The sequence below is a fragment of the Larus michahellis genome, chromosome 4, assembly GCF_964199755.1.
Source record: "Larus michahellis chromosome 4, bLarMic1.1, whole genome shotgun sequence".
In the NCBI taxonomy this organism is placed as follows: Eukaryota; Metazoa; Chordata; class Aves; order Charadriiformes; family Laridae; genus Larus; species Larus michahellis.
The window spans coordinates 82,382,516-82,408,329 of record NC_133899.1 but is presented as its reverse complement, the minus strand read 5'-3'; the positions used below and the strand labels follow the sequence as shown (position 1 = coordinate 82,408,329).

The following is a 25,814-nucleotide window of genomic DNA, read 5'->3' as shown; positions in this document are numbered from 1 at the left end:
ATGATAGAAATAAGATGCCACCCCCCAGTCACTATCACATTCTTTTTTTCTTGGTCAACGTATCAAAACTTAGCTCTGCATGGAAACTTTTCAAACAGAATTCAGAGTTCAGTTCAGTGGAAATTAAAGATCTGCTCATCCCAACAATAGTTAAATTGAAAATCCTTAGGGGAAAATTGTTATTGAAATCCAAAACTTCAGTTCCCACAACCGAAGTGTTCCATTGTGGCTTGCTAAAGCGACCAAAGACATTTCAGCAAGTTCAGTATTGGTGCAAGTTTTAGCTCATTGCTACACTACTCTCAACCTTCTGTAAAAGGAATTCAAATTCTTTCCACTGTTTGGATAATCCGGGGTTTTTTGCAATATTCATATGAAAAGTTTCAAAATCCCATTAATAGTATCACTTTTTATCATTAGAAAATATTCTAATGGAAATCTTTTTCTGTAAGTTACATAATTGGTTTTGGATACAAAAATTAATGGTTTGTTCATGTGACTAGCAATCTCTTTACTCCTTTGTCTTTTCATATTTATAGAATACACTCCTGGCTACACTAACTTTTTTTAGTTTCCCCCTGAAACACATGCAAATGTCAAACAGAGCTCCAGTTCAGTAGTTCTATTAAAATTCACGCATTGACTGAAATAAGAAAAGAACTCAAGACAAATTTTTGCAAGCTTTGTAAATCTGGTTCATACAGTTCTCTAGAACAAGAAGGTTAAAAAAAGAAATTTCTCATACCTTTAGGTAGCTAACAGAAAAGCAATGCAAGTTTGAGAGTCAACTTAAATAGGTTCTTTATGATAAGTATCAGCAGAATTCCTGCAAGTCGCAGCAGTTGCTACTACCTTGCTCTCTTATACTTCTCAGACTTCAAAGATAACTTTACCCTCAGAAGTTTACTGAACAAATGTGTGTACAGAAATTTTTTTCTTCTTTTCAAATAATTAAAAGGCTGTAAAACATCCTTGCCTTTGCCTGACTGACAAGTTCGTGATCTATATTTCTCACACAGCAGACAGGCTGAAGAGAACTGAAGCTGACAGAAGACTTAAAATATAAATCACCATCATTAAGGGGTTTTGCTGAACAAATATAGAAATTCAAGTTGTGAGGAGTTTGGCAAAGAGTGATGCATTTGTCATTTAAGCACATCATAACTCTCTTGGGGGTGATGTTGTGTGACACACAACAATATGGCACACCTAAATGATAAAACATCAGCTCTTCACTGAACAAGTACACGCTTATTGTCACCTTGCTAAGCTGCAATCACTTCATATTTCTATGATAAAAGGAAGCAGAAAATTGGTGTGGCATAAATAGAAAAAACGTCCGTGTGTATTATGCGCTTACAAGCAGAAAAGGGAAAGTTAGCTGACCTTTGGGAGTAGAACCAAACTGCTTTATTTCACCCTCATTCCTCTCGTCTTCCCATTTTACCCCCATACTTGGATTTCTCAGTATTATGCATTTCCTTTCTTTCCTCTAAAGGATGATCAGAGATAACATTCGTCTGTTACTTTATGAGGTCAGTCACCTCACAAATAGGGATGTAGACAAATCAGAGACATTTTATGCCTTTTTTGCCTCTGCCTTTAACACGGATGATGGGCCCTGGGATCCCCAGAGCCTTGTGTTGGAAGACCATGACTTGGGGGGGGATGATAAATTTCCAGCTGATCTCGATCTTAAAATATACATTAAGTAAGATTGCCAATGACACTGAACTAGGAGGAGCTGTGGAATCCCTCAAGGGTAGAGACACCTTACAGAGAGATCTGAACAGACTGGAAAGCTGGGCAGTCACCAACTGTATGAAATTTAACAAGAGCATGCGCAGGATTCTCCAGCTGGGACAGGGCAATCCTGGTTATATGTACAAATTGTGGGACAAGAAGCTGGAGAGCATCCTGATGGAAAGAGACCTGAGGGTTTGTGTTGATAGCAAGTTGAACATGAGTCAACAGTGTGACCTGTCAGCCAAAAGGGCCATCCATGTCATGGGGTGCATCAAGCATAGCATAGCTAGCTGGTCAAGGAAGGTGACTGTGCCACTCTACACTACAGCACCATCTCAAGTACTGTGTGCAGTTTTGGGTACCTCAATATAAGAATGACATTGAACTATTAAAGCATGCCCAGAGGAGGGTGACCAAGATGGTGAAGGGCCTCGAGGGCAAGACTTAACAAGGAATGGTCACCTTGCTTGTTCAGTCTGGAGAAGAGAAGGCTGAGGGGTGACCTCATGGCAGTCTAACTTCCTTAAGAGGGGCAGCAGAGGGGTAGGTCCTGATCTCCTCTCTCTGGTGACCAGCAACAGGACACAAGGAAATGGGTTATATATGTAGTAATATGTGTCCTGATATTCATAATAATACAAATTGCTGACTAGCTCTTCTAGTTTCCTTTTCAGTAAAGGGACAGAGAAAAATCCAAGCTTTTTCCATTTGCAGTTCTTCCAAACAGAGGATATAGTATAACCTGAAATCAAAAAGCTGGATGCTTCATACACTCAGAAAAATTTGTCATTCTTTTGTACCAACATTTGCAGTGCTGTAACACTGCTGCTTACCACAGAATTCCCATACAGAGAACAGCAGTACAAAGTGCTATTAATACCACTTCCAATTTCATACTTAATTTATGAAACCTTCATTTAAGTCTCCTTGTCATCAGAGGGTTAGAAATTCAAGATAATTTTTGCTATTTTTTTATTTCAATTTAAATTAAGCCTATCTTTGTTAAGTGGATGAGTGGACTCTATGGGGTTGGCGGGGTGTGTGTTTTGTGTTTTAAAACACTTACTTATTACTATCCTCTCACAATTTCAACAGATCAGTCTGTGAGGAAGGGTATTGAAAATCATGACACAGAAAAGATAAAAGCAATTCAACAGCAGCTGCAGAAGATTCCACAGTAAGTAAGAATAGTTAAAGCATAAGTAGAATAAAGTGATAAATACATTAAAAAGCTTATATACAGATGCTGTAATAGGTATCTTTTGGTGCTTGGTCTCAAATCAAAGTCCATGACCTTCAGAGAAGTTGCAACACGCCCTACACAGGGCTCAAGAAGGGATGGAACTTAAGTCAGCAGGAAAAGAGGAGCATTGCCAAATGATAGTATAGACAAAACTTGTTTTATAGACAACAGTACGTCTCTAAATATCTTTTTAGGTTTGATGGAAAGCATTTTCATTCACTGAGATCCATAGCCTAGATCTCCCTCCCCTAAGAAAGACACAGATTCCTTAAAGAGCTGACTAATAGCTGTTCTACTCTTGAAAAACACAACTTGAGGAAAAGTTTCTATTGTTCATGGAAGAGCCTAGAAGTCACTTATGAACTACAAAGGTTGGCTTTGATTTTCTCCTCAGAATGAGGGAATTCAAATTCATGTCTTCCGTTTTCCCGGAGAACGTATTAACAAGCATGCTGGAAACCATTCTGCAACATTCAGCAGAAGCTACACTACTGTAAGGAAAACAATTAAAGACTTCTTGGGCTAGGTAGAAGGATCATGTGAGAGAGTGCAACTCAGTGTCTCATTAATGATTCTTACATTTGTTATTAGTGATAGAAGTTTTACTGGAAGCCAGAACAAAGCCTCAAGATATTCCTCTTCTCAGACAGATGCTCTGTTGAGTGGAATACAAAAATATCACACATTTTCTTGGTGGCATAAATAAAATTACATATTCCTTGAAGCCTGCTCACCACATACTTCCACAAAAGAATAACAATTCCACTAGTTTCTAATGCCTAACTGGTCAAAATTGAGAAAGTTTTAGTCATACTAGGGAGCTTTCAACTACAACAGCAAAACAAAAATAGACTCCATGTGCCACCAGAAGGCACTTGCAAGCATTTTCAGAACTGCAATTTAAACATGAATTTGACAAAAATGATGCCTTTATATACCTAATCTTTTGATAACAGGAATAAGATTCAGGCTTTCACTCTAAGACACTGAACTCATATAAGCAGACGACAATCATGGAAAGACAAAAAGAGTGCAAAATTCAGAATGTTTCAGTATGCTACAGTCTTCCACTGTTAATCTTCTGACAGAGGTTTGGTGTTTTAAGGGATTAAAGGTCAAATAAGTCCTATAATGTTTAGCAGGAGCAGAGACGGGTCAGTCAGGAAGCACATAAGTTACAATTCTGCCTTCTGTAGTCTCATTTTCAACGCACAATGCTACAAGGAAACAGGCATAGCATTTTTTCCACACCTACCCATTAAACACAATCCTCCTCCAATGTAAACTTACCAGGGAGAAAGGCAGCACAAACTGACATCCTCAACTGATAAAATGTTTCATTGCTGCTTCCATACTGCAGCTTGACTTGAAATCATTCCACAATATTTGTTATCATCTGCTGGATAACAGCATTCTTCCTTATCATCTGCTGGATAACAGCATTCTTCCTTATCATCTGCTGAGTAACGGTACTCTTTCTCTGCCATAACAATGAAAAGTATTTTAAGGATAAGTTTTTGGAACATACAAAATAAGCCCACATCTGACAACTGTGGCAACAGCTCTACATGGAGCAGAGACTGAACTAGTCTCTCCACCCCTCAGAGTTGGCAGCACCAATACATTATAACCTCACTTGCGGAATACCTACCTAATTGCAAACCAGAGAATTCTATATCCCATAAAAAGAGCCGTGTGAGATGATTGTTTGACATTACAGACCTCCTAAAGAGGCAATACAACAGGAAGTTCATTTAAAAATCTTCCCCAATTAAGTGTTCTTACCTCAGGTGATTAGATAACTGCCCAAGTAGTAAAGATGTCCAAGAGAGTAATCAAACAATTGGATTAACGAGGAGACAAATACTAGCATTGTTTAATGGAAAGCTAATTTAAAACCACCTGTTATTTCAGCAAAATCTAAAAAAATGGTGTGTTGATACTATTAAATTAAAGGAAAATATTTGGCATTAAAATGCTCAAACTGTTCACGTTGCTTGTCACAATAACATTCTTGATAAATAACTGAATAGATCTGAGTCAAGCTTAGTCTACTGCCTCTGAGGAACCAGAGGCTCATTACCAATATCATTATCTAAAAGTAATTAGTAGTTGGTGATTGTAGCCTGCTGGCACTAGGAAGCTGATTAACATTCCTCAGAAACAAACAGGGCTGGGTTGGGGGAGGAGAGCGATACTTTCATTTTCCTTTAGCCTCAAATAGCAGAAAGGGAATTAAATAATTAACTATTTATACCTGTGCACATTGCATCTCCGTTTCTTTCATTAATGTATAAAACATGGTGATATGGTGTGTGCTTGACGCATTTTCATTGCTTGACATACATTGAGTTCTGAATTTTTTGCCTATTTGGATGACAGAAATAGAAATCTTGAAATGCAATTAAATATTTTATTACCATTGTTTAATTAAATAAATACTGGATTAACTTGTCAAAGCAGATTTCACTGGTATGCTAGAACAGTATTTTCATTTTTCTTCATGAATGTAATGTGTGTCTAAATACTGTGATGATTAGTATAATTACTTTAAATAGTACTGGGTGCATTTAGGGGAGAGGGATGGACCAATTACTGAGTATTCCATGGAAAACAGTTCATTTAATTTCCCTAATAATATTCTACTTAACCATTTTCCTCCTTTTTTAACTGAAAAATGGGTTCACTTAAAAATTCTAAACTGAAGTTTAGATCAAACTTAAGTTCCATATCAGAAGAGAGCCCTGCAGTGTGACGTAAGTCTCAGTGTCGTATTTAGGGGACACAGTAATAGTCAGATTTCCAAGTAAACTTTAAAAAATTTAGGTATCTGTATTGGAAATTTTTCCTTTTGCTACTATCCAGCCACCTTGTAAAACGTGTGTTATTAAAAATGGTTTATGCCCAATGTAAATCCCTACCATAGTAAAAGATCAGATGAGCAGGAAGAGGTAAGTTTTACTTGTATCTCTGTTGGTTTCTATACAGTGTGAAATACATATCTATGCACATATATTAATATACACAGATACACGTGGATTAAGTACGGAGAGAAAACAGATCTGTCGACTTTGCTGCTAACAAAGCAGGGGGTTTTTTCAAGTCCTTTTTCTGGGTTAATATTCTGAAGCACTAGATTTAATCACTGTGACACAGCTGGGAGGCGTCAACGCTGAGCGGCACACTGCATCAGGCGCGTTACTGACCTCCGCTGGATGCAGGCGTTCACCACTATCACCGAAATTCTTAAGGCTCCTGAGATTCTTCTTTAGTTTAAATATTTTCCTTTATTTGGAAGAGGAGGATGTGAGATTATCCCTCAACTTTTATCAGCCGGTAGAAAACTAGCATTCATGAAGTCCTAAGTACACAAAAATACGCTGCATTAGCATTATAAGGTATACTCGGTTTTTGACAAAAAATTACTTAAGAAATAAGACAGCACAAATTAAAGGACAAGTAGTACGCTGTATCTAAATTTAAAGTCTGTATTTGTGCCGTACCTCAAATACAAGTACTAGAAATTTTGTTCAAAGTCATTTATTCATAACAAGACTAATTACATCTCTCACATAATGTGTGCAACATTCAAAGCACGCCTTGGTGCAAAAATACACAACTAGCACAAAATATTTGTATAAAGTAGTGAGTAACTACTAAATAACACAGTTTGCATTATGTTCTTTACAGAGGAACAAAATGAAAATGCTTAAGCTACTTAAGGTTTGGATTTTAATACGGGTATTTATAAGGCTGTATTTATAAGGCTGTATTTATAATGCTCAGACTCGGAATGTTCAGAGTTCATATACAGCAACTGAAAAAGATTACATGGTTAGAGTAATAGTCTGTAACAAGATTGATACCTTTTATGTAAATACATGTCTGAATGTTACAGAATTTCACAGTTGAAACTGGAGGCAAGCATTCGATGATTCTAACCTAGGTTAGGAGGACATCATGTGGCAGAATAATATATGAACAGATCCTGTAACTTTCCCACACTCAAGCGCCTCCCCCGCCCCGCCTACAGCTGCTACCCCTTGCAGCCAGAAATATTAAATACTGTTGACAGACTCTGTGACGGTAGAAGCAATGTCCAATATTTGACATTAGGATGAAAGACAGGATTATTAAAACGATCTGCAATTCTGTTACAAAGGTGTGGATGAACAATTGGACTCAGAGGAGGTTTCTCAGTTACTAAGCGCTAAGCAGCCATTTTAAAATTTTAGAAGTACACACTCCCATTTACAGGGTTAAATTTCACCCTTCTACACACTTCGATCAAACTGTCTTTGACAATGCCCTAAGAACAGCTGTAACTGGTGCATCTGTGACCTGCACCAATACGCAACCCAAGGAATACAGAAAAGAGCCCCATCCTATCCCATCAGACAAATCTCCCCTGAACAACTCCATGATCACTAGCGCATAAACAGAAAAAATATAGTGCTAGACAGGTATTTCTGGAACTATATGGCTTATGCTGCTTTTTCTCACCAAAAAATCCGTATTATTTCCCTTGTCAGAGGCCATTAATAAATCCTTAGAATATCAGATGAAGATGGAATCTACTTATACCTTAATTTTAAAAATTAAAAAGAAAGCAATCCACTTTAGTTATAATACTAGTCATAAATTATAGAATCAATTCAGATTGTTCTGATATCAGTCCGGGAAATCTGATGGAACTGGAAGAACAGAGAACAATTTAATAGCACGGCTAAGGACGGACAAACATATACATGTTTAGAATTTAATTTCAGATAATCACTGAAGAAAATGGAAGTTCTGAATCAGAAAAAAAAAAAGCTGGAAAACAGAAATTCTAAGGAGATTTTTCTCTTTCCTGTTTCTGGCCAAAAGACATAGGCTTGGCTCATGCTATTTCCTTTCACAAAATCATAGAATCATTCTTCAATTATTTTTTTTCACTGAATTAGAAAAGCTGCCATAGAGACATTAACACTACCTTTCAATGCATTCTAAAATTAAATCCTCCCTATGGATGATAAGAATTCTGTAATGCTGACTTTAAACACACAATCGAGGTGTCCTGAAATATTTCTATTTACAAGGATTTTGTAATCTGCTTCAGCCTGTAACACTCAGAAAAGCCAAGCATTTCTTCCCCTACTATAGTATCATTTAGCAACCCAGATCTTCCACCCTATTCCTACATTCTTTCCAGAATATATATTGACAAAATAATAGTTTGTGCATTCCCAGAACTCACCTCAGTGAGCAATCTTAGACATATCTTAAACAAAGCTTTAAAAAAACCTCCCTAGAAGAGTTTTGACAGCCCAAGAAACTGCACAATCAAGTTTATAAGCTGGGAAACTACCTCTCAAGCACAGGCTGACTAGCCACGGACGTTGGACAAAGAAATCAGGTTTCTAATCAGTGGGGTCCCACAACAGCATTCTGGCAGGAGTAACTGGAAAGAAACAAACACCTGCACACCATATTTTAATGTATACCCTGCATTTTATCAGTTGAAAAAACCTTACTTAGCAATAGTGCTGTTAGAGGAGGGGAAGTTTATTATGAAGAGAGGCCTTCTCTGCTAGCACTGAGCAGAGCTGAGGCCTTTGAAGTTCATGAACAGCGTTTTTAAAACAATGTAGGATATCTCAGTATAGGTGAGGTGGGTGGTTTCAAGACTGAGTTTGGTTGTTTTTAACGTGATTTATGAGATGTAATGCCTGCTGCAGCAGAGAGGTGGATTCTGTGATCTTGAACAGTCACTTCCAGTCTCACATTCCTATTCTGCAGGCAGAGACTGGGAAAGGACTGGGAAAGTAACAGCAGCAACCTACACCAAGACCATAGTTGTTCACTGCCTTGGTCAGAATCAAACTTAAATACAAAAGAAAAGAAACCTGCTTTTCAGGTTACCCTGACAGAGAAAAGAGGAAAATTGCATGACTAAAATAACACCAAAAAGGGTCATAGGGTCACTAAGTAGCTACATCAAGTAAAACTCACAACTGACTCAAAAAAAAAAAAATTGTCCTTACCTGCTCTCATCAAACCTGATGTTGAGTAGTCAACAGTATAAAGTTGTTCTTCTGTCATACCCACTTAATCTCTTCTACTTTAACTGGTTTTGCTTCTTCCTAGGCAAATACAGCAATAGACACAATATAAAGAAAAGAAAAAATCATTATCAATGAAAGCAGAGTATCAATGAAAGGTGTTGCAGAGGAGGCTTCTGTTTCAGCAACAGATCCCTCCAGATCTATTCAAGTGAAGCCACAAACAGATTATAGAGAATGTACCACCAGAGCATTATTTTATCTCAGCGAATGGGGGAAGGGAAAAAGAGGTGTATTTACAAATGAACATACTGTTTTTAGAACCCTGAAGGAACATATCCCAAGATCTATCTACCAACTACTTGCTGTGAGGGACAGAGAAATCTCTGTGAGTTTAAACAACGGGATTTCAGTCTCACCTGCCCTCGTCAATCCTGTCTGGTAATGCCAGTAGGATAAAATGCAAAAAGCAGCAATGCAAATTTCTTCATCCAGAGTGCTCAGACAGCAAGGAAAAGGCTTCTATCATCCAGCATCCAAAATAACCCACGGTCAGATTTCCTGGAACTCAGCTGCAGAGGGCACGCACTTGAGCGTACAACTCTCTGCCATTCTGGTAACTCCTGATTCTCTCCAGGCTGCTGATTTACATCTCCCACCTGCTGGGTAATCATACGCTATCTATCAGTAAGATTTGTTCACACCGTCGCACGGATTACTGTTCTTAATCTCTGGATTGTTGAAGTCCAAAATTTCAGGTGACTACCCTCTGACACAATTCCAAATGTAGTCTGAAGGAGTTTCTAGTTGCCTGAGACAGGATTGTACAGTCTTGCTTGGCAGGTGTTTTGAAAGGATTTTCCATCTCATCTTGTTGCCTTTCAGCAGTCAGATGAAAATTTTCTTGAGCATCTGGGATGACATGTATTTGGGATTTTACACTTAGTCAAAAAAATATTTATCCAACAGATGGAAACATGATAAACTAGTCTCTAAAGTAAGCATGCCTTTTGAAAATATCATGCCTGAGTCAACATCCATAGTTGGCAGTAGACTGTTACAATTTCAAAAGTGTCATTGCACACAACTGAGAAAATGTCAGAATCAATCCTCCTTCTTCTTTATATATATTAAAAAAATGTGTTTATAACCTAAGAAACATATGGGCAATTTGAGTAATTGAGAACAATCTAATACCTTACAGAAGTGATTTATACACAGGATGAGTCAAAATTACATTTGCTTTATGTATTGCAATAAATTAATTCAATCTTTGCAAAAATCCTCAATAAGGCCTGATCTACAATTTACACTATTTGCCATGCTAGCCAGGTTGGCTATAAGGATGACAAAAAAATCACAACCCTACTCATCACTTTCATGCAGCAATGCACTCCATAAAGACATAACTGTATTGGAGAAAAGAAAATTGCCTTTGAGTTTATTTTATTAAGCTGTAGAAACAAAAGAATTATCTCTTTAAGTTGCTTTTATGCAAGTGAGGATTGCCACTGTAAGCATAGAAAACTATGGTAGAGAACTAAACACTGGACCTAAACTAAACAAGAAATTTGACATCAGTCATCTTTGATATTTAGTTCCAGATCTGAACTTCACAGACAAAATTTTTATCTAACTAGTAAATGGTGGTACAGCAGTGTTTGTATTAGCAGGCACAAATATTACCTCCATTTCCTTTACTTCCATCACATATTGTGGCCTTACAGCTAGAGATCTGAAAAACCTTCTGGGCATGTAGACATAATAAACTCTTTCCTAACAAAAAATTAGTCACCCTAACATTTTGATTGTATGACTTATCACAAGCCCCAGGAAAGAAAAGATGTGACATTTCATCCTGAAGAGCCTTTTGTCAACAATTATTCATGGAGGTAAAGTTCAGGAAAAATTGCTTTCTACTTCCTCAATGATAACATTCATGAATATCATAAATTAGATTGCAAGAGTATCTTTAAAGCTGTTGTTCTACTTCAAGGGAGTTTACAGTTTATTTGTACATAATACATTAACCAAATCAGTAATTATAATCTGTATATATTACCAGAACATACCTGTCTGTTTTCTTCACACTTTTTTTTTTTAAAACTTAAATATGTACAGCTGCCTTCTGGAACAGAAATTAATGAAAATGGTCTTCTCAAGACTTCATAAACATGACCATACACTTGGAAATCAATTATTTCTGTAACACTTGATTTTTGGTAAAATAACTTCCACTCTTGTGCAGGACCTTCAACTTGACAGATGTCAAATATCACCTTGAAGAAAAAAAAAATGCACATAAAATATGGTGTCTTTTACTACTGAGAAAAAAACAATCAATCATCAGAATATATTATTTTCAGATTATAGGCTATGGTCATTCTGTTAAGGTTAGGGCAAAAAAAACTCAGAGGTGAGTGAAATTAGGATTTTAAAGTGTACTAGGCACATATGAAAAAGCTGATTTCCAAAAATATCAAGTTTGTTTCCTTAAGTGCTTAAAATCCTCAACTTTCAGTGATCTTGCCTGTTGAGTACTTCAAAAACTGCAGTGACATTTGTCTTAGACCCCCCAAAATTAGTAATTACTTTCAAACACGTTTTTTTTTCTTGTCCAAAATACACAGTGGAACAATTAGCAAATGTGTTCTGGTTTGCAACAGCTTTACTTTGCCTTTACTTCTATACATCTGTCACATCTGCCATAAGACTTCACTTGTCCAGGATATAGTTATTGATGTGCTTTTGAGTACCTTTTTTGATTATTTCTGCTTTTACTTGTAATTATCCAGTTACAAATGGAATTATATTGGAATTATATCCAATTATATTTGAAGTTAAATAAGTTTTATGGAACTGAATAATCAGATCACAACCCTCTGGAACTAGTGAAGTTAAGCACAAATAGATTTTCCCCAGGAAAGCCTCTCTGAGTTCTACAAGACTGCTCAGCGAATACTTTTTGTAAAGGTATTTGTGGAGTCAGACCTTGGTACATAATGTTATACTTTCTTTGCCGCTTTCTCAAAAAAGGTGCTTTTAACCTGCATATTACGCTTACTCATTGCTCATAAATTGCCACATCACAAAGAAATTGTTCTTATCCTCTATCTGTATCCAAAATTTTAAAGTAACCTCTGATTTCGCCATCAGACACACTGAGGAGCTCTCGCAGGTCTCACACATACTTCAGCAGCACTAATTCACCATCTTTACAGTGCTGCTGATAGATGTTCCAGCCTTAAACCTGTGTTGAGAACCACCAATTTCAAAAGGCTTCAGAAGAAACAGACTTTTAAGCTTCATTTCAGTCAATAATAATGAACAAAGATTACATAAGCAAAAAACATTGTGTAGTTATTTTTTGTCCTTGCTCTCAAATCAGCTGGCAGTAAAATTCCTGACCCTCTCTGTTGCAGTTATCCTATGAAAGGTTGGAGGAGGGAAATGACATTTTGGTATTTTACAGTGATCTTTTTTTTTTTATTTAAGCATAGTTGCTTAGCTGCTGAATACATATGAACATGCAGAAAGATCCAGAAAATCCCAGAACTCCAGACTGGGAGTTGAAGAGAATACAAAGACCTGCAGGGAATTAATTAATTCTTACATGTGCCATAGCCTTTTTTCAAAGAACAACCCTGAGGGACCAAGTAGTGCTTAATAATCAAGCAATGGTTAGAATTACTCAGGCCTTAAGTATGGTTAAAAAAGTAGATATTCACAGTAAGATATCAAAGCTCAAATGCTCAGGGGTCAGAGACTTTTCAAATGTGTTGTGCTAGACTACACTCTTCATTCCCAAATGAGAGGCTGAGGATGCTGACAGACACCTAGCAGAATTTAAAACCCCCTCCAACTCAAACAGATGAAGCGCTGCTCACCAGATGATCTTAAAATCAGCAGTATGATTGCTGCTGGGGACTTCCCAAATCTGGGATTTCTGCTGAGTTCTGAAGAAGATGTTGGTTCTCTTAGCCAACTCCCTCAGTACGTTATGGCTCTTAACCCCATGCTCATTCTGCTGCCAGCCTTTCATAACCTGCAATCGTGGGTTGGCAAAACCTGCTTTAGACTGTCCTCTGGCAGAACTCCCACTGACCAGCAGACGTGCTGACGCAGCGCTGAAGGAAGTACCACATGTGGAACACCAACACATAGTGGTTCAGAAACGAGGAAAGAAAGTTTGAGTTTAAAGAATGCTCATTTACACGTATTTTTTTTAAATATGATTTTTTAGTTATGGATTGATTTCCTTTACATAAAGCCACTAATACTCATGTTTAAAGCTACATGAATGTTGCAGCTATCATGCCAAGGCTTGTAAAAGCTTTGGTAACAAATTTCTGTATGGCTCATTACCTCTGCTCACTTGATCAATTACCTATTTTTAGCAAAGTCTGCATAAAAAATGAAATGGCCTCTGTCCTTTTGTTTTTACCTATGTGGTATATACTTTGTTCCCAGTTTCCAATGAGAACCATACCAAACATAAGTGCAAGAAAGCATCGTGTGTAACGTTATTTAAACACAGTTGGAACTCTAAGATACAGGGTTCGATTCCATCATGCTTTAGTATTCCATTATTAGGCTACCTCATGAAAATGAATGCATTCATTGCTCAGAGCACGTCCTGCTTCATCTGAATACGACTGCAGAATCAGCCTCCTCATATCGTCTTTCCTCATGGGCTTCTGTGCTAGAGCTTCTGTAAACAACCGCAGTCTCAGAAGACAAGCCTTGGCAAGAAATCCATAATTCTACTAATTTCACAAGTGTTTGAATTACATAACCTTCTTCAGTTCCACCATTATTACAGAACTATCATATTTCTCTGTATTCACTGCTGTAGTATTTACAGTAACGACTCAGAAGAATAAAAACAGCAATAGTCTCACTCTATTGTCTGCAACTAATGCTACAGAAGTTAGTGGTTTACTGGTCTTCATGCAAGGTCTTAAATTTATTATTTTCAGATTATGGAGAATAAAAAACTTGAAATCAGGGAAAGTTCTCCTAGTTATAGCTTTATAAAAAGGTAAATAGTGAAGGCTTTCAAATAGTAAAATCGTATATATAGAAGATACATGTCTGTCTATGTACCCTCCATTTTAGTTTTGAAACAGAATGTCATAACTTACCAGGTTAGTCCTTTGTTTTTAACCTAACAAGTAGCTTCCACTGTGAACACCCTTATATTCTATTATGTTTTCCTCTCTCTCATCCTAGCACAGAGAATATATACTGGCATAATTTTCATAGGGATTGTTGACTGTCAAGATAATTTATTTTCAAAGGGGAGAAGGTACTAATTCCCTACAGCCTGGCTGAACATGTTAGCTTTTCAAATCATCCAATCAATGGATGCAGCTACATAGGTATTGAAGTTCAGATCAGGAGTATACTTTTGAAGTGAATCTCCTGTTCATTCCCTCTTACCTTTGTTTCATACAGCACAGCTCAGAGAGTACAGCTACATATCTCCCAAATGAAACAAAGCTGAAAGACGCACTATACAGACCATCTAATGTGCTTCAACTATTCATGGACTTTCAGTTTGCAGGAACAAACTGGAGCTAGTTCAAAGCAGATTCCCTCCTTTCCCCCCACTTGCATATAATGTGTACATCAGGTTCTCGGCACCAACTATAGATTGGCTCTTACGGCACAACGCTACTTGCTAATTTAGACACAGACAATATTAGCTTAGGGCGGTGGGGAGGCTGGAGCCAAATTTTGTACGGCAGGATGTATTTCCTTCTTCTAACTCAGCTTTCCTGTTAATAAAATTTCCTTTGATTAAATTGTTTTTAAAATATATCTTTTTGTTTGCATAGGAGGAATGGATGCAAGTTAGATTCACGTATGTCAGGAAGTTCAAGATGGAAACTCCAAGTTCTAGCAATCACAGCCTGGCATGTTACATGCATGTACGCGCATGTTATCTGTGTGTACAACGACGAATATACTGAATGTCTGCTTTACATAGTTCTTTTCATCATGTTTAGAATCTGTGCTTATACTGTGACTCCAACACATTTTACCTGAAGTTTAAAGACCTATGTACTTATTTCAGAATGTTTTGTGGCAAATAGCTTCATGTCTCCATTGAAGCACTGTTAAAAAATGCAAGTTTGGAAATCACATCTTAATCAGTGAGAGAGAACTAATAAATCTGATAGATTAATAAAATGCACTTATTTAGTCTTGATACGAACTCATGATTGAGATAAGTTTTGCTATTTATAAAGCACCATGGAAAGGCTGAGAAGCGTGGATGAACTATTAGACTGAACTGTTTTTTGAAAATAACCCCAATTTTTCTGTCAAACAAAATGCAAAACAAATGTTTAGAATAGCATAGCATAGCATAGCATAGAATAGAATAGAATTATTTCAGTTGGGAGGGACCTACAATGATCGTCCAGTCCAACTGCCTGACCAATTCAGGGCTGACCAAAAGTTAAAGCGCATTATTAAGGCCATTGTCCAAATGCCTCTTGAACATTGACAGGCTTGGGGCATTGACCACCTCTCTAGGAAGCCTGTTCCAATTATATCTTCACAGAATCTTAGTCCCTAGAAAATACAGATACAAGTTTTTATAATCTAGTGATTTGGTGATGTAGGTTAAGAAAATTGTCCTGTAAGAAACCAAAATCAGCAGGGGTTTTTAGTGAAACCAAGCTAAACTCAAAAAATATGGGATTTTCTCAGAGCATAAAAAAAAAAATTATTATTAACATTTCAAGTGTTATTTGTAATTATTTTAATAACTTATTCTTTTCATGCTTTCATCTGTAATATCTTAGAACTAGCTACTCTGCAACAGAAATCTCATATTACAAGGAAAAAAAAAAGACTGGCTAGAACCAGTAAGAGAAAATAGCGAGTGTATAATACAATATTATATTAAGAATAATATTTATAGTAGATACAGCTTCAGATGTAGCAACTTGGGATTTAAACTGAAATTTTTAAGTGAACAATATGAAATATAATAGCATCATTTTGTGGCTATTGGACAGCTTAGTGGATTCCTAATGGGAGAATGCAAGTCTCTCTTTAACGTGAAAGCTATTTGGTGGCTTATATGCAATACACTTGTGTTGTCGGTTTTGTTTACATCAGAGACGTACATCACCACAACCAGCATTATCTGTCACCTATTTTTGCAGTTCAAGGAGGGGCTAATTGCTGCATAGGTACGTAAGAGTGAGATACTATTTCCTCTTTAGAAGTGCTCGCTTCACTTTAAATTGACAGAAAAGGAGGGAGAAACTTATTCTATTTCCTAGAATCATAGGATTGCCTAGGTAGGACGGGACCGTTCAGATCATCTATTTCCACACATTCTGTGTCCTGTGCTACACACTCTGCATTCTTTGTGCACTCAGACAACTGGCATGTGATGACCACAAACTGTCAGGTGGGCTGGCCTGAGCAATAGTGTGCTATCGCTGTCACCAGCACACTGGCAGTGCCCGCTCGGCCCCACCAGCCCGTGTTTCCCTCCACTCAAGAAAAATGACAATGTCTCACAGTATAAACACCTCTGTCTATGCATACTTACAGGGGAGCAAGACTGAGAGGGCTTCAGCATCTCCCTTCCGGCCTCCCACATCCTTGGCACAGCCGACAGCACCACTAAAATACTAAGTATAGTGCAGTCCTACAGCTTTTCTCCGTCTCCTCAACTGTACTTGCCATATTGCCTCAGTTCCTAAATCCGGCCAGCGAGGTTGAAGAGGTGAGAAAAGCAGTGGTGCTGTGTGGGAAACACAAATAACAGCAGTGCGATGACAGCAAAGCAGAAAAAAGGCTTTAAACCCTACCTCCACCTGAAGCCCCATTCCATGGGCTCACCCCCAGCATGCCATCATTTCTATTTTTAAATGCTATATTTTCTAACATGAGTCAGTTACCAATCTATTTCTGATCTGAACAGGAAGGACAGCGGAACAACTTTAATCACAGCTGAACCAAAATTAGAACAGAAAATGGATCAGTTCAGTTCCTTTATTTATACTAACCAACTTTAGGTGTACCTATATGAGTGAATCAGAATAAAAAAAAAGAGAATCCATAAGTTCTTTCTGTAGATACTGAGGATCACAAGCTGGTTTAAAGTGTAATTCAAAACACAGAACTGGGTATTGGAAGGGACCTGTTCTCTCCAAAGCGTTTACTTAGAAAACCAGCTAAGTAATTCGGCCAGCTAAATTAAGACTTCATCTAAGGGGTGGTGACAGTAACATGCCTAAGCAACGCCTGTAAGATTCGCCTCTCTGTCACCTTGGTGACATTATGGTGTTTGTGCGGTCCCAAGCACAGCAAGGCCCTGACAGGGATGGGAGCTTCTGAACACGGGCACAGAAGAGGGCAGGGAGCTGACGGTGAGTCAGCAACGCACCTCTGCGGCAATGAAGGCAAACCACACACCCGCCTGCATTGGCACACGCATAGCGAGCATACGGGGGGAAGCTATTACTCCCCTTCGCTCAGCACTTGTGAGGCCACATCCACAGTATCCTTTACTGGAATGCTGTCTCTGGTTTTGGCACTCGGTATAGGAGAGAGAAAGGCAAACTGGAAGGAGTCCAGAGGCAGCCTCCCCCAATGGCTAAGGGACTCAGTACATTACATGAGCTGAGACTAAGAGAACTGGGTTTGTTAAGCAAGTAAAAAATAAAAGGCTGTGAGGAACCCAAACACGGTTTCCTACCACCTAGAGTGCAGTTAGGGAGGAGACACAAGCAGATTCTTTCCAGAGGTGTGCAGGGGAAGAACAAAAGGCAGTTCTGACTATGCACAATAGAAAAATCTTCACCACGAGAGTGGCTGAGGACTTCAGCAAGGCCCTGGAGAGGCTGCGCACACTCCATCTGCGGAGATGTTCAAAACCAAACAGGACAAGGCCCTGAACCTCTCCAATTAACCATGTCTTGCGCAGGACTGTGAACTAGATGACCTCCACACGTCCCTTCTGATCTTAAATCTACAATTCTAAAACTGAGACTCACACATCACACGTACAAATATACGCGTTAAAAGCACGAGATGAACTGGTTAAAAATGAAAATAAAATAGTTTAAAAAAAAAAAAGGTCATGCCAATATGTGATATCAGAAGCCTTTCTCTCTATGGCAGAACACTAATACTCTAGCTACAAAAATGACACTGAAGAAAAGAATAAAGCCTTAGTAATAAGGCTATGATGTTATTGAGGACATCTTCTTATTAGAAGATCAACAAAATAAGCTGAATGGCACTGGGAATGCAATCAAGCACCAAGATGGCAGATATGAACTCATTAAAATATTAAACGTACAAGCTTTGTTAAAACTGCAGAAAGACTGCTGTCTGTACAATCTGCTGAAGCCCTGCTGTTAGTTTTTCAAACTACCTCATCTGTCTCATAATTCCTTTGGAAAACTTGCAAACAAAGAATTGCAGTAATCAGTATCTTACAGAGACATTAATAAAACTATGGAGGCATCTTGATGTAAAAAGATATAGACTGTGGTGGTTAATATATAAATAGCTCCTCTTTTAATATCCCAAGAGACGAAAGTAATTTTCAGCGCCAAGGCTGCCCTTAAAGGTAGTTGCATGTGAGGAAAATACATCTAAGAAGGGGGAGGGAAAAATCTGTGTCTTTTTCCAAGCTGTTTTGACTACTAAGAACTCAGTTTCAAGATAAATTCAATATGCTTAATATATGCACCATGTTTACATTTGGCGTTTACAGCTGCACTTAGATAATTTTGTAGATGTATGTACAGATAAGCATAGGGTCAAGCATGGATAAAGCAAACTGCTTAATACAAAGATGGAGATTGCTTGTTTAGTTGCCTAGCAATAAGATCTGACTCCCGTAAGCTAACAAATACTGATTAGAGAATGAAATAGAATTATTTAATGTATCTAATGTATCATACAAAAAGGAACATAAGGCTATTGAAGAAAGGGAAATACTAGGTCAGAAAAAAATCAAATCTATCCAGTGAAATCTATTCAGGAAATACGTGATATGAAGAAACTACAGTATCTAAATTAAAGAAAGTCTCCATTTCTTCACTCTGTCAATATTTTTCATCATTCTTACTTTAGCAGAAAGTCTACTTCCATCTTAGAAAATGGATTTGGCTTTTGAATTGTTGTGTTTAACTTTGTCCAGCCCCCTCAATAGGGTTTGGAAGCTGGAGAGAGAGAGAGATCTTTTTAAAAATTGAACTGGATGAACACGATGGCATTTCTCTTATTGGAAAACACAGTATGATAATAATGGAAAACTTGATGACATTTACAGTTCTTTCAATATTACAAATGTTCTTCTCTCAGTATTTCAGAGGTAGGACAGGAAGGTCACAAGCCAAGGACAGGTAGCACACTACAAGTCCAGCACAGATTGGAAGTACTCACTTCTTGGAGCAGTACTGACATTGATCTTTTTCCCTTACAATCTCAATTTAAATAGATTAGTCTACATTAAAACTGAGAAAACAGAGGCCACTGGATAGTATTCCAGCAGTGTGGACTTGTAATGCACTATTCATGCATTATTAAAACTTGAAAGAAGACACGTGACTCCTCTTTCTGCTATTTCTGACCTTTCTTTAAAACATTCTTCTTTAACAAAGTCTCTAAAACAGTACTTCCCAAGATCTGATCCTGTTGGAGCTGTCACTTAACAGTATTCTGTCTGCTTGGGACAGAAAGTCATAAACTTTCTCTCGTGTACTGTTACACCAGCATAAATCTAGGGTAACTCCACAGACATCCTGTGTGACGCACTTACTCGGGGTTTGTCTACACAAGGAAGCACGCATAAAGGAAAACTAGCCTCAATTCAGAGCACAGCACCAACTCAGAACTAACTCCCAGTATAAACATTCTTACTACACAGGAAGCAAAGGCAGCTTTTCCCACTCTGAATATGGATTAAACTACTTTGAACAAAGACAGTCCTAGTAAAATCCAAAGGTGTAATCACATTTCACAATGCAGTGCTTTACAAAAATAAAGATGCAGTATCAGAAGCAGCATGTCTTCCATCTAGTCATATATATCCTGCTTCTCACACGTTCCCTAATTTAATTCAGGGGTAGTTTGAGATACTGTGTACAGCTTTGCACTTTGGCATGAAAATACCCTTTCACTGTCCATAATGTACATTTGTACAGAATAGCCCATAACTTTGTACTTAAACAGCACTCATTTTTCCATGAAGATAATGCCTTTATTTCTTAATCTTCATTCCCCCATTGCAGAGACTGCTACACAGACTAATTAACTACATCTTTATTTGGTCTTGTACTGTGGCTTCTTTGTCTTTGTTATAGCAGTGTGAAACACCCTTAAACGGGTCATAAATTGTATTTACTACATGAAAGGTCTTAATAAAACAGGAATTTACATTACTGATTTTTCTACGTTGTTCAGACACTATAGTGATAGAAACTACACAAATGTCTAGAAAAGCGAAAGCAGATAAAAATGAAGGACAGGCAAGTGAAAATTTTGACATATGAATAATGGTAATTCATCCCATGTTAATTGACCAAGATGCAAATTGATTGGATGTTTCAATACAGGGCTTTCTGTATAATAGTCATTTACAGATTTCTAATAATTGATGACCTATGCTCCTATCACCTATATGCTAAAAAAAGCTAAGAGACAATAGTAATTATTTGCACACATCCCTCAGAAAATACTTGCTGTTTACAGAGATCTGTCAATAAAGAATAGGTGGTCTGGGATGAAAAGCATTGCTCTTAGGTCTGTCTATACACATACGACATTTTGAGACTGTACAAAAATGTGCAGTCAGCCTTCTCTACCCATCTCTCTCACAGATCCCCACAATAATCTGGCACTGAGGAAAACCATCTGGTCAGCATAAAAAATCATAATCTCATTGGAAAAAAACTGTAGAGGCAATAGGGACACAGAGTTGGCTCTGATCACTTGTTGATTCTCACAAGTTTCATACACATTCTGTGGTATAAACAGTGATTTCAGAGAGTTTCCGAAAAAGAAAAAATTGGATAGAAACCTCCAAGGCAGAAGTAATTAGTTTTCTCATCCGGGGCAATGTGGTCATCTTTGCATCTATTCTGATATTATAAGTAAGTACAGAATCCAACTTTTACTTTTTTTCCTATGTCATAAGAAATAATAGCTTGAGCTATTAATTTCAGTCACGTGCACCTGTAATTTGAGCTCTGTTCTTCACTCCATTTTATTTTGATCCCTTTTGACAAGTCACGAGAAATGTAACATACTATGTTTGAACTCTTAATTCCATTCTGAAAGTAGTACACTGTCTACCCCACTTCCATATTTCCATGTCACTATTGTCTTAAACAATATTCAAATATCTGCTGCTAATTGCACAGCAAAGATCATGTCTAATTTGTAAGATGAATTGAAAGGAACTGGTATTTATGAACATATTTACTTAGAATACTTACTGCTTGCAAACAGAACCATGTTGCCAACGCACAAGACAATGTGTCTTACTTGGTGTATTGTGACTGTACCAGGTTATTCTGCATTTGACATTTTCCAACACATCACACTGCACAAGAAAGGAAAATACCTCGTGTTCCCAGCCAAGATCCAGGTTACTTATGGTTACTCCAGTGTGGAGAATATCAAAAGGAGATGCTCTGGTGAGTATTTATACACCCCGTGTATGAAGTGTGACTACTCTTTTTTATCTTTTTATCTAAATTATACACCAGCAAGTAGCCAAGAAACTGTCTTAGCAATTAAATTTGATAATAAAACATAAGTTACACAGATATGTAGCCCAAAATATTTTTGCGCCTGGCCTAATAACAAGGGTTATCAAGCTAAATGCACCATAAATTCTACTCACAGTATCATAATCAAGGCAGTAATGCTACTCTTTCTTCAATTAGATGGCAGTATGGTGTACACTGCTTTAGGCAGTCTTATTTTCTTCCTTTGCTTTCATTGTCTATTTCTAGAATTCCTTTCAAAAATTAGTAATTATAAGGCCTGCATAAATCCTGCAACTGAATAACAAAAAAGACCTTTTGGTGCAAGCAAAGCTTTGGAGACTTACATTCCCTGTCTAAGCACCCATACTTAAAATTGAGATAAAGCAAGTGTTGTACTCCGTCATTGTAAGGAGGAAATATCCATTCCACTTTCTGTGTTTGTTGTTCTCTTAGCCAGGCACACCTCAGGCATATCCCGCCTGTGAGGCAAGATGTTGTCCTTCAAGCGAATCCCTTTGAATTCTCCCTCTTAAAAAACAGTCCATGATAGCAAGAATCAATATTATAGTAGTCTCACCATAATCTTCTAGATTGCAGTTAATTAGTTGTTATCTGTAATAGGTTATAACACCATCCAGAGAAGATGGCATCATATGAGGCCAGATCATCAACTGACATCAAAAGGAGGCCAACAGCATTCTCAGTTCTCTTTTTTCCAGGCAGACCTAGTTGCATTAGTAGTGATTTCCCTTCAAGAGCTCAGCAATTCTGAGCGAGGACAGCAGAAGTGACAACTCTGCATCTTGTAAAAGAACCGACGGTTTGAAACATCAGTGCCAACCCTTTTAAGAACAGCTCTAGCAAGACTGATGAGGAGGATTTCTGACATCAGTTTTGTTTGTTTACTTTCCAGTAAAGTTTCTAGCTGCAAAAGCTTCTTTTAAATCCTGAGGTTCACTGATTCTGAAACCTTGCTAGCCTAGCTATAAATACTGAAGCGTTTCACTTTTTCTTGGTAGCTGGCTAAACCCCAAAGAAAACAATGAATACTTCTCAATAATATTTACAGGTATTGTGGGGGGGAAAAAAGAGGTATTAAGATTAATCAGCTATGATAAATATATAATATTCTTGATATGAATTTACATCTGAAAACATGAATAACATGGTGATGTTCTAAATTTTTTTTTAAGAAGCCTTAAGTCTTCTTTGAGATTCTTTCTGCCTAAAGCATGTAAATCAATGTAACAGCAGTTTGAATAAAGGCTCAATAATTGACTGAATAAAGGAGCAATAATTTACTGATTAAATTTTGCCATACTGACTAGGATGTGTTTTCTGTTGAAATATCCTTGATCTTGATAAAGACTCATAACTTCTGAAACCCATCTGTCCTGCAAAGATTTGTGGAAAGAGAAGGAAGTCACTAATGAGTTTAATATATCAGCAACACACATATCAGATCTTCAAATGCTGTATCTTACTCAGAACTTCTGCAGATCTGGGCAGTCACTGGACCTGAACATGAATTACGAGTTCTTTTAAAAGACTTTTTGTTCTTATTTCCATTGAGAAGTGTCAACAATCTCCAGCAAGTATAGAGTTAAAATTCCTGTTCTGCTTTCACACAGGTGCTGAAGGTAGGGTAAAGAGGCTGCCCTGATCTAGGTAAGATAACACTCAAACCTTTAGAAGGTCCATGGAACTTTGGTAAGAGTAGAGAAAGAACTTCAGAAGAAGTATTTGAAACACAGCTGCTAGAAGGTAGAGTACATGCCCTGGTGGGTTGGGCTTTTTTGTCTATATTCTATCTATCTGATGTTTTTGTAGTAGTTATGATACAATTTGGGCAGGATGAAGCTTGTTACAGATAAAATCTGTCTTCTATAACTTGGCTTCTATTGCTTTGCAACGTTTGCCAACACAAAAAACAGTTAGCACCCAAAGTTCACCTCCAGTCAATTCAAATGGAGTATAACTGTTCTTGGCATCTTTCTTTGCCTTGACTCTTCACGTTGTACTGCTGCTAGCAATGCACAGAGTGCAAAGCAATCATCAGACCCTTTAAGTGTAGTCTTCTTAAAGCAAGTAACTTCTGTGAGCGACCCTCTTGGCAATGTGTTATCTGTAGATACAGTTGTGTGTTAAACAGGAAGAGTATAATCTTGGTTGATTACAGGTAGGACAATAGATAATCTCCTACCCCTAATATAATCTAGGTTTGTACTAGTTCTTCCTCATTTTAGTCAACTGATGTGACTACACCTGTTGCCTACTAAACTTCAGTATCTGTTTTCTGGAAAATAATGCTTACGTTGAAGAAATTAATGGTATCCATGGATGCCGCCCAAATCTGTTGTTAAAGAAACAAATGCGCATTATGCTTCTACTGTTAATTGAAGGGCAAAAATATGAAAATGAGGAAGCCGTATCTTTTGTTTATGAGGAAAATGTAAGTCACGTAAAACAAAAAAAAGACAGAACAAAAATGAAGTCCCTGCTAAATACAGCACAAATGATCTTTTTTCCAGTTTTAGCACATACACCGTAGCCTATGTCACTAATATTTGTGCAGGAGCAATGTACCATTTGTTGTCCCTTTTGGAAGCATTAGTGTTACCAAAATAAGCATATTTTTTGTCTGTACATATTCTATTTGAAATCAATTCCGTATGGATTCTGATTGACATGAAAAGTGAAACTGGAAAACGTAGCTTAGAGTACTGAAAAAGGAAAAGAGTTTTATAAATACTCGCTGAATATTGCTATTGTTTTACTCCACTTTAAAGGTAGAAGCTTTAGTCCTTATTTACCCATATGAGGTGAACTGCTTTACTTGAACTTTTCTCTGTGGCTTATCTTTTTATTAAACTGTGCTGTATTTCTAATCAGACATTCTTATTGCTCAAAATTAATTTGGTTTAACTGTTTGTTTTTTTTAATTTACTTAGTGATTTAATAATTCAATTTAAGATACCTGGCTGAAAGTATCCAAGTTCTAATTTCCATTAATTCATAAACTCTGCATTTGGACTCATCTTCCAGAGTGTTCTCCTGCTGACACACCACCAGCCTTGTACTTTTTCTATTTGCCACAGTGCTATCACAATTCTGTACCTGTTTGGCTAAAAGACGTAATGTGAGTATATTTACAATGTAGTTGCTGGAAGCGAGATGAATGGGAAGCTGGCTAAAAATGTATTATTACTTAGGAAAATCAGGACCAAGGAAGAGAAGGAGAAGCATAAGGAACACCAGAAAGCTTTTACCAAGCTAAGTGAGGATGGAAATACCCATTGGCAGGAATAGTTTTGACATAATTTGTATATGTTTTGGCTTCTCTAGGTACTTTAGCCCCTTAGAGGAGTAAGAAGCTGAGCTCTTACTGAAGTTTTCTACTGTAGCTTCTAATCTGCAAAGGTGAACAAACTAAACTGGCTCCTTTAAATAGAACAGGCTTTAAACTTAAATTACTGACTCCTATTTTTCTTAAGCTTTTCCACCAATGTTATTTAGGAAACAACAGTAATAAACCTGTTTTTTTCTAATGGAGCTAGAGGAAAATCAGAGTTAGTATATTTGAAGCGAGCACGCTATACCTCTTCTCTCAGCTAATTCTCTGAGAGCTGCTGCACTCAATAAATGAGTCAATAAAATATACAATATGGATAAAATGCTGAGTCAAATTAATCTCTACTAAAACTACCATTAAGTCAGTAGTTACAAGGCTATGTCCTTTTGTGTTTGTTTAGGGCCTAAATGGAGTTCCACTTGCAAAAAATACAGTACTATAAGTCTATGGAAAGAATAAGGGCTTTTGATTAGCTGAAGAGGTTTTTTTATGTCACTCTTAAATACTTTGATCCCAGCAGGCTCATCTCTCACAGTATCTAAACAATGCTGAAACCAGAAATTACCTAGGAACTTAATCTCTAGAAAAATTTGTACTTCAACCCAATATCATCTCAATCTAGGGATCCAGCTATTTCCATCTGAAACAAGCACGTGTCTGTAGGGAGATGT

The 25,814-nt window shown here is 37.4% G+C and overlaps 1 long non-coding RNA gene across 18 annotated transcripts in view; it reads right to left on the bottom strand.

Annotated features, from left to right (window-relative positions):
- The window catches only part of LOC141742801 (uncharacterized), a 343,134-nt gene that overhangs the window by 310,203 nt on the left and 7,117 nt on the right, over positions 1-25,814 (bottom strand). For 15 of the 18 annotated variants that reach the window (XR_012586865.1, XR_012586870.1, XR_012586873.1 and 12 more), the window contains exons 2-6: positions 11,106-11,312; positions 9,016-9,114; positions 6,196-6,350; positions 5,247-5,356; positions 4,280-4,469 (exon numbers count right to left, since the gene is read on the bottom strand). This is a non-coding gene — a long non-coding RNA (uncharacterized LOC141742801). Of the gene's footprint in view, positions 1-4,279; positions 4,470-5,246; positions 5,357-6,195; positions 6,351-9,015; positions 9,115-9,452; positions 9,919-11,105; positions 11,313-25,814 lie in introns of those variants that run through there. The other 3 variants (XR_012586868.1, XR_012586866.1, XR_012586878.1) reach the window with 3 other exon arrangements.